Here is an 8,847-nt window from a genome sequence, read left to right on the forward strand (position 1 = left end):
CCGGATGCGGCTTGTGAACTGTGACTTGGTCCCTTTGGCCTTAGGGAGCGTTTTGTTCTCTTAAACATCTCCCTTCATGTGTTAAGACCGATCAAGGGTTGGTGTCCACTGCCAGTTGTGATGAGGGTTTGCTCTTCAGGAGCAAAACCAGGAGCGCCTCATTTCACACAGCCTTGCAACTTCCTAGCGGAAAGCTGCAATTACTCCTCCGTGAACTGGGAGTGTTAAGGCCAAGACAGAAAGTCTGACAAATACCTTGTGAGGTGCTTGGATATCCTTCAGACCGCAGGCATTGATACAACTAGAACCTATTGTATCTGTTATCAGGAATAATAACAGACACTTGTGTTTCATATGCCTTAATCGGTTTTGGAGATCGGCTATTTTCAGAGGGGAATGGCCTTGAATAATTTTACATTTTCGCTTTGTCTTAAAAAATTGTGATGTTGAACACAATCTTTAGTCCTTGAAACATTTTAAATACCAGGAATAAATTAATAGTTTGTGCCTTTTCCCTCTTTTCCGTATCTTTGGGAAGTATCAGTTTCTTTCGCTAAGGACAAGATACAGGATGTATCATTCCAGCAGTGACCGTTCCGCACATTCAACTTTCTTCTAGTGGCTAGAAACCTGGCTTGACCCTAGCTAAATTAAAAGGAGGAACTAAAACAAGCAAGGGTTTTAATAAAAGTAACATTGCATCAGGTGCACAAACCTTCTGGAACAGCTAAAGTTTGCAAGCGGAGTCATGGATTTTGGCAAAGCACTGGCATGCTTTGATGGGGTCACCAAAGGTGTAAAGTGACCGCAAGGCATTGTATTTGATTATCTCTTAGATTTATGGAGGATTTGCTTGCTTGGAAAGAATTTTTAGAATGATTGGCATACACAATTTGTGTAAGCTAACGGTGTTGGGATTTTATATACAATTCTATTTATATACAAATTGGGGGCAGTTTCGCTGCTTGATCTCAGCTCGTGCGTAGGCAGAGGGTGTGAGTCTCCATTTGCTGCTTGCACGTTCATTTGGACGCATCCCCACAGTGAATGCCAAACGGTCCCGCCGCAGAAGGACAGCATTTTACTCCCACTGCAGACTGCCAGAGATACAGTCAACAACCACCAGGGCAATAATGAAATTGCTCTACTGAGAAATGGCATTGGCCAGCAAGGAACTGAACAAGATTTATTAGTGGCCTTTCTGTAATGGACGCAGAAGACGTTGTGTACCTTTATTCTAATAATAGCCTATCCAAGTGATGAAAGGGATTTAAAGGAAAGATAGCTGTAGGTCCTTGGTACTTTAAAAAAACGCCTCCTAGGCTCTCAGCGTTTACTCTTTATCTCTTTGCTTGCCTTCATCTTTCAGTTCCACTCAAAGGCATGTTTAGGCCATGTACATAAATGTCCATAATTTGCCTGTGGCTTACAGTGAAAGCAAGGAAAAAAGTATTCATTTTAAGATTTGAAGGGCACTGGGTGGAGTTAGTCTGTAAACATTTGGTTACAAAGCCCTTCTTCCAAGGAGAACGGTCTCCTCCCAAGGTCTCACCACCAGCTCCACGGTCTCCTGGGATAGATAAAGTTGTAAAGGGACTGAACAAAATCCCCTCTTTTCCCATAAGTGTTCCTCAAAAATGGATCTTGAGCACCTTTAAAGGTAGCTAACTGCTTTCTTCCCTCTACAGATGAGTAAAGCTACACATGAAGGACCGACCCCAACGTATCTCAGCAGGAACAAAGGAACAATAGCAAAGGGCTGAACACAAATGCTTCCTAATTTAAAAGCCGGGATTGCTTACTAGGAAAATGGTGAGAAAGGAGGAGGATCATGCTGTAGGGGTTTTAGCTTTTTTGTTTTTAAATGCTGGACGGAAACAACAAGGGGGGGGGTGGGGGTGGGGGTGGTGAAATGGGCTGAAGATGGAGAAGCAGATGAGAATCAGAGAAACAAAGCCTCTTACCTGTGTGCTGAATGTGGGGGTGGAGGAGAAGACATCACAGGGTTTGTAGGTGAATTTGTTGGAGTCACTCCACTGCCTGTTGCTCTCCAGCTGGGGCACCTAAGTGAGAGGCAACCCCATCATCCCTGTAGACAGAGTTCAGAGCAATAGAAATTGAATAAAAGTTTATTCCAGCTAAATTTAAAGGAGAAAAAAAGCAGCTGAGAAAAGGCTGTGCTAATGCATCCCATAGGTCAATAGTTTTCGTGCATCTCTTGTTTTAAGAGTGGTTTGTAAGGCACATTGTGAGTTAAGGACTATATTGAGAGCTGAATCAGAGACAGAGATAGGGGCAAAGAACTGAAAAACTGGCCAGCTCTGCAACAGAGGGCAAAAGGGAAACAGCGAAGCATGATTTTTTTTCCAATCCCTCCTTATCACCTTCTCCTGAAATTAAGTTGGTGCTTAGTTGCAGTCATCTCAAAAGCCGCATTGCCCACCTTCCCTCTGGCTTTGTGAAGGACAGACAGTGCTGAGCAGCACGTGTGGCTGGGAATTACCACCTAGCATCATTCAGGCTGGGGAAGCGAAGCAGACTACGGAGCAAAATCTGTTTCTTCATCAGATGAGGAGGAAAAACCGCTGTTTCGAAACCATTTTCGTTAGGAAGTAGCTATGGATACTGGATGATAACTGCAGAATATGATGCAAGATCACCTCAGCTAGCAATGTCTACGTGGTGGTCTTTTTCCTAACAGGGTCAGCCCAAAACCTGCTTCTCTGCTTAACCATAACAGAAAACTATTTTATCATTTGCAACTGTCTAAGCTTTGTTTTGCCAATTTCTATTTGCGGCATTTCAGCATTCTCTCCCACAGATGCTGCCATCTCCTCTGCTTACAGCTAATTCCTCATGCGCTGCAATTTCCTGAATGGCCTCTTGCTTTTTCATGAGTTAAGTGTCTAATCCAGGATTTGCGCCAGTCGGTTAAGGGGAACCGGGCTAGGCCATACATTTACTTTTCAGACCTTGTGAGGAGAGTCTGCTTTAGTTTCATAGATGCTAGGTTAGAGTTTAGCTTAAATATAGGTCTTAGTTTTATAGATGCTACCACTTGAGCCACGCTCCTTTTAAAGAGGAGGTGTGGGATACTGCCAAAGCTGGAGAGCAAAAGGCCTTTCTTCTAGCCCAGAGTGCACGGTCTCTTGTGAAATGTGATGTAATAGAGGGTTTTTAATCTAAATTACGGCTAGACTGTGTGGGTGCCAGGATTTGAAAGCCCCTAGTGCCACTACAGCTGACACCTGCAGGAACTTACTTGAGGGTTTAGAGCATCTGTGGTGAGTTTAATCCCTAAACACAAACAGATGAAACTCCCTCACTCCTAGCAGCTCAGAGAGCGGTTCTCCAAAAAAAGAAAATAAAAAGCCTAACTACCTAGAGTGTACTGAAAAAAACTCTTCCATTTAGTATTAATAATACACATACATGTCTAGGAAAAGAAGAGGAAAATAGATAAAATGACTTTTCCGGTTTTGGAGTTTGTGTGTTTCTGGCTGCTACCTGCATCCTTGTAATCTTAGTACCGGAGATCACCAAGAAGGAGAGAAAAAGAGAAAAGATCTTTATGTAGAATGAAAAGAATTACCTCCTTCTTGTGGTCACAAAAAAGCCCCTTTGCTTCTCTGGGGTTTGCAGGACTCAGCAGGGGGCAGTGAAGTCAGAGCAGAGGAAAAAAAGGAGATTTTTTCCTGTCTGAGGAGTTTTAACCTCTTTGAAAGTTGTTGGAACAACTTCTGCTCCTTGCATTTGTCTCTGTTCTCCTTGTAATTATTATTTTTTTTTAAATAATTATTTTTAGTGAGTTCCCTGCCCTCATCTCAGACCAGGAGGCTGAGTTGTGCAGGTGCACTGCTGTTCACAGCTCAACAACAGAAAAGAGCCTCTTTGAACAACAAGGTAATTCCCATTTTATTTTAGGGATGCAGTACTGCGACAAGGGAGAGATTTGTGCAGAGAGGAAAAACAGCAACAGACAGAAAAGGAAAAAAAAGTCTTCGCTAAGATCTAGCTGATAACTAAAAAACAAATAAAGGAAAAAGTCTATTTCACTTGGTATTTTAATAATGTTTTCATTCTTCATAAAAGTAGGCTTTAAAAAATAGCCTTCTATGCACTTAAAAACCAAACCTAATCCTAACATGGTTTTTACTGGACAACCTGAACTCTTGGCCAGACTTGTCTGAGACGGGGATTTCAGAGACTCTTCCTGGCTTTCCTATAAAAACGCATCATGATCCTGGGCAACTACTCTATCAGGAACACTGCTGTGCGTTCTCAAATGCACGTTACTGCTGGAAAAAGAAACCTCACTGGTGACACCTAGTGTTTTCCCAAATCACAGTTGAGAAGACTTCTTTAAAGGGTACCCAAGAGGCCTCTCCTCCCACGGGTGGCCCTGGGAGAAGAGCACCAGTGGGTGAAGCTGCAGTTTATGGCCATGGGCTCGCTTTTCCACGACTACGTCCATGAAGAATAGTTAATGAAACCAGTTTGCTGCCATCGTGTCAGCAGGGAAGGAGACCGAACCTCAGGGAATTCACATCTGCTGACAAAGCACGAAAGGCCACCAATTACAGGCTTTGCCGCTTTCCCAGCAGCCTGGTAACCAGTTCTTCTAGGGGATGTTTGTGCAAGGCGGTTTACTTGCATAAAAAGCAAATCACAGCCTTTGATACCGTTACATGCAACTTCCAGGTTGACTACGTTTGCTGTACACCCATAAGAGCATCTGATAATAAAAACCACTGGAGGTGCAAGAAGTGATTTCTACTGATTTTCATCAGAAGAAACAGACTTCTGACTGTGGATGTACAATGAGCCTAAGAGTAAAAACTTATCTTTTAACTAGTTTGAAGAAACAGCTATAATGAATTTAGCAGTGACCTCTTTTAGCAGCAGGTATACAACTGTGTTTCCTGATGAGGCCTATTTAGCAGCTGTACAATAACATAGTAAAAAAACAAAAATTGGAGTCAGATTTTTCAGCTGATGTGAAGCACTCAACATCAATATTATGATATGAAGTCCAAAAGCACAGCTAGAAAAAAGCGAGACAGGGCGCAAGCCCCTCATACAGGAGTCCTGCTGGTTCCTGCCAAGCAACAAGTGGAAAGTTTTGCTGGTTGAGGAGCACGGGTACAGAGTATCACACATCTTTGTTTCCATCTCCCCACTTCGGGCAGGCAGAAAACCAGCCAAAGCCACTGAGAGGAACACAAAAGAATGAAAGAGCGAATGAGTTTTCCCAAATCTCTTAATCCTCAGACACCAGCCCAAACAAACAGGACCAGTCACATGCATCACAAAAGGCTGGTACCCAGACTGATTCCTGCAGAGTCACAGACAGTGGATAAAGCTTCACAAACTTAAAATAAAAACAAATAAAAACAAATTCCAACCAAAACCAAAACAAACCCAAACCCCGACACGTTTTTAAAGCCTTAGAGAAGAGCATTGAGACTAGCTGAAAAAGGAGAGAGAGCAAATTTGACTTTGTCTTGCACCATTGCACACAGCATCCTGTAAAATTCATCCTGGGTCTATAGATCTTGAAAGCAAATGAAGAAAGATACAGAATTCACATGTGGGAATGCAGATGCTGAGAATAAATCAGCGGAGACATTTCAATAGAGGTGCAAGGCTGGCAGAGCACTACATTGGCACAGCCTCTATTTAACAAATCAATCCTCAGGGCAGCATATTTCTGGGAAAGCTTTTGGCCATTCCCTTCTCACCACTCCCCTGCACCCCGAGTGAAGCGATGACTGAGTATTTACAGCCTGGCTGTGTCAGGGGGTTGACAGTCCTGATGATTTAGAGCACGATTCTACTAGGAAAAGCGACTCTGGGAATGATAACCTTGTGACTATTTATTGCGTCTCACTGGTTTCCAGATCAAGTGAACTGGGGAAAAAAAAACCTTACAAATAACTCAGATTGGGTTCTTTCTTGTTTACCCATCAATGGCAATTAACAACCCATGAGTCAAGCTATGTCTTTTTTCATAACTGAGCAAGCCAAAACTGAAAGGTTCAGCGTAGCTTTTCTACTTTTGCTGTTTAAATGAAAGAAATGCCTCCCTCCAGAGCTCCCTTCCCTGCAACGTACAGCTCCTCCTCAGCAGCCGGGTGCCCTGGAGCCCTTCTGCAAAGAGGAGAAGCTCCAGGGTCTCCTCTCCCAGATAGCAGAGGAGGGAGAAGGGGATGCTGTACCTGCTCATTTCTTGTTTATTATAGAGAAAAACAAACTTCAGGCACAATTTTCGTGAACGCATGCCCCTCTACTATTTTTTTTTAAGCTCTCCTCCCTGCTCAGACCTGTCCTGTACACTTGAAATGCCCGTTGTTCTTTTACCTTAGTCCTACTCTGCTAGCTATATATGTTGCACAGCAACATAAATCATTAATAAGTTCATCAAAGTTGGTGGAACCAGGCCAGTAGAAGAAAAAGAAAAAACAGTCCAATTTTTTCCCTATTAATCTGGCCCATGTGTTCTCCATTTTCTTTTCCATTAGGCAAATAGCCATCGAGTAGTCAATGCTGTATATAACATATAGCAAAAATGTAACCAGGCAGCTTAGTTCAGCTGCTTGGATCATGTGAGGCTGTCATCATTTTAAGACTGCCCCTCAATTTTCTCAATTTGCTCTTGATCAAACTCTAAAGGGGCTGAAATTTTGCGGACCAAGACCAGAGCTGGCTGCAGAATTTTTTTTTTTGTTTTCCTTTATTCCATTTTTGCACAAAAAAAATAAAAAGGTGCGGAAAACTCTGTTCTGAAGAGATTTTTCAGTTTTGTTTTCCATCAAAGCAGAAAAGCTAGATTGTCTTTTGCATTCTTTCCTCCTGCTTGCCCCCTTCTCTCTGCCACATGGCCCAGAGATCTTTTTCTGTCAGTTTTCTTTGTTATGCTGCAGCTTTTCAAAATTTGGCTGTGTTTGGGAAAGCATTGGAAAACAACAAAAGGAAAAATCAATAAAAGGGAGAACTGCCAAGCCATAGATGCAATTGACTCTGTTACCTTCAGGGAGGAAGCATGGAAACCAAGGAATAACGCTTTTAAGATGTAAATACTTCTAAAAGAAGTATTTCGCGAGAACTGGGAGACAAACAATCCATATAAAGCAAAGCTTGAACATGTGTTAAGGAATCTCGGCTCTGCTTTCTCACAGGAAGCTGAACTCAAACTTTGACCTCTAGTTCCTCCATCTCTCAGCTTTAGGTAACAGATGGGATCTTGAGATGCTTTTGGAGCAATGTTTCCATTATTACCAGTTAAAAATGGAAAAGAAGGGGGCTCTGGTAGTCCCCAAGGAAACATTGCTTCTCTTTGGGCAATATGCTTGAATAACAACTTCTATTAAACCGATAAAAAAACAGATGAATCCTGAAAGAGCGCAGCACAGAACCAGCAATTTGATTTCAACTTTTTCTTGCTCGTGCTCACTTTGCATTTAGGGTGCGTGGCCACTATCGGTTCTTCTTCAGGTGGCAGCACATAAAACCAGCAACACAGTAACAAGCACTTCAGAAATGTCTGGTTTTAGAAGACTGATTGCTCTTCAGTTAGCACAGAGATCGTCTCTTGATAAGCTCCCTTGTATCCTTGCTCCCTTGTGGCCAGTAGGTCGAGGGAGGTCATTCTCCCCCTCTACTCGGCACTGGGGAGGCCACAACTGGAATACTGTGTCCAGTTTTGGGCTCCCCAGTTCACGAGGGACAGGGAACTGCTGGAGCGAGTCCAGCAAAGGGCAACTAAGATGATTAAGGGCTTGGAGCACCTCCCTTATGAGGAAAGGCTGAGAGAGCTGGGACTCTTTAGCCTGGAGAAGAGAAGGCTGAGGGAAGACCTTATTATGGCGTACAAGTATCTAAAGGGTGGCTGAAGGAGGATGGAGCCAGGCTCTTTTCAATGGTTCCCAGTGACAGGACGAGGGGCAATGGGCACAAGTTAGAACACAGGAAGTTCCATTCAAATACACGGGAACAGTTCTTTACGGTGAGGGTGACAGAGCACTGGCACAGGCTGCCCAGGGAGGTTGTGGAGTCCCCTTCTCTGGAGATTTTCAAGACCCGCCTGGATGCAGTCCTGAGTAATGTGCTCTGGGCAATCCTGCTTTAGCAGGGGAGTTGGACTAGATGATCTCTAGAGGTCCCTTCCAACTCTGAAAACTCCGTGATTCCGTGATCCCTGAACACAACTAATGGTGAGCTGCAGTCTCCCAGAAAAGATCCTGAAAGCAATTAGTGGAAAAATGAGTAACTGTTATTAATAATTACATTTTCTACACCTACTGCTTTAATAGCATCTCCTGCTGCTATCTCATCCATTATCTTCTAGCAGCATGATGGGTGGCCACGAATACTGATCAGACGGATTTTTGTACTGCGGTGAAGAATTGGCTCTTGAGAGCAGACAAAGAGAGAAGCAGAGCGTCCTTTCTGTCTTTTTATAAATTTTGTCCATCTACCTCCTTCATCTGCCCTTTGTCTCCTCCTCATCACCGCCAGCATGCAACCATGTGTTGACAGCAGCAATAATATGGTAACAGCACCGTAAGAGGCACGGCAGCTTTTAGCAAAGCACATCAGTTACTGGGATGCAGAACGTGACAACCAAGGAGCATCTTGATTAAAAGCTTAATTTGCCTGTACATCTCACAGTTACTAACCTATTAGTGGCTTCCTGTATTACTATTAGTATTTCAAAGGCAAGCTTTCAAAGCCACAGCAGAAAAAAAAAAAAAGATTTTTTTTTTCCTTGTTTATAGGATTTAATCATTTCCATGATAGTTTTCTCCCAAGCTGCTTTGTAGCAGCGAGGTTGCTAGAAGCCAGTTC

This window comes from Vanellus vanellus (genome assembly GCF_965231255.1).
Source record: "Vanellus vanellus genome assembly, chromosome: 4".
Lineage (NCBI taxonomy): Eukaryota > Metazoa > Chordata > Aves > Charadriiformes > Charadriidae > Vanellus > Vanellus vanellus.